This window comes from Octopus bimaculoides, chromosome 11 (genome assembly GCF_001194135.2).
Source record: "Octopus bimaculoides isolate UCB-OBI-ISO-001 chromosome 11, ASM119413v2, whole genome shotgun sequence".
Taxonomy (NCBI): Eukaryota; Metazoa; Mollusca; class Cephalopoda; order Octopoda; family Octopodidae; genus Octopus; species Octopus bimaculoides.
In genome coordinates this window covers 21,335,619-21,336,907 of record NC_068991.1, presented here as the reverse complement: position 1 = coordinate 21,336,907, position 1,289 = coordinate 21,335,619, and the positions used below count along the sequence as shown (strand labels likewise).

The 1,289-nt window shown below is 32.0% G+C and overlaps 1 protein-coding gene across 1 annotated transcript in view; it reads right to left on the bottom strand.

Moving 5' to 3' along the window:
• LOC106869315 (solute carrier family 22 member 6-A) overlaps nt 1-1,289 on the bottom strand; it is a 29,889-nt gene that overhangs the window by 4,303 nt on the left and 24,297 nt on the right. The window lies entirely within an intron of this gene.

The window sequence follows — 1,289 nt, the reverse complement described above, 5'->3', positions numbered from 1 at the left end:
CACAGGCCACATAGAGAAAATTTCCTACATTAGCTGCCACCATTCTAAAACTAAGCGTTTCGAAGAGTTAGGGCAGGACGCATCGTTAGAATGGCTCTTCTCACGGACCACAAATTAAATTTGTACCATGGAGGAATGTAGTGGCGGACAGAAAACAAGACAGGAAAACGAAACAGTAAAATAAACGAAAAAGGCTATACGACCAGACGTGAGAAAATATGTGTATACTGAATGCTGTGAAGCAACGAACTGGAAGGAAGCGGGACGAAGGATGTTCGTGTGCGTGCTTGGCGAAAGCCAAGATAAGAAAGGAAGTAGTGGCTGGACACATGTGACCAGCGAGGGGTAAGGAGAAAGAGTGGTAGAGGGAGAAAAAGGGGAGGAAGTAGAATCTAGGTGAGCATATATATATATATATATATATATATATATATATATATAAGTATAAGGTCTGGTGTGTTATGAGCATTTATAGAACACAATTCTATAAACTCAACAAACAATTAAAGATAGAGAAGAAATGTTAAAATTTTTATAAAATTTTAGTTCATGCATACGATCGTTTCATATGGTAACACCAACATGTAAGAAACATGGAAGAAATTAGATTAATTATAATTATAATTATAATTAATTTAATTACATATTACCATTCTCCTCAGCGCAAAAATAAAGACTACATCAGAAAAGTCATAACAGAAGAAAATTATGTTGTTACTGGAGACTACATAGAGTCTGTGTCGCATAACTAATTCGGATATTCATAAAATTATTGTGAAACATAAAATAAAAACATGCTTTGGTAGTGTTGAGTCTAGTTGTGTAAGAACTAAAACTGATTTGGCTAATGGATATTTTGAAATATAAGTAGGAAAATTCAAAGAAACACACACAAAACATATACATATATATATGCATACGTATACGCATATCTATATATACATACACACACACACATACACACACACATATCTATATGTATATATACAAAAAAACGAATGCACACACACATATATAGATGTTTTCGACCTTGTCTGGATTTGATGGCAAATTTGATGGCAAAGAATTCAAATTTGATGGCAAAGAAACCAAACTAGATCGGAACATCTATATTATACACATACATGCGCGCACAAAAATCGTGCATACATATGCACGTATATATATGTGTATACATATAAAGAATAAGCGTCCAATGGGACATCATAGCTATATTTAAATTTATATGTGATTTATATGTGATATATATATATATATATATATATATATATATATATATATATATATAT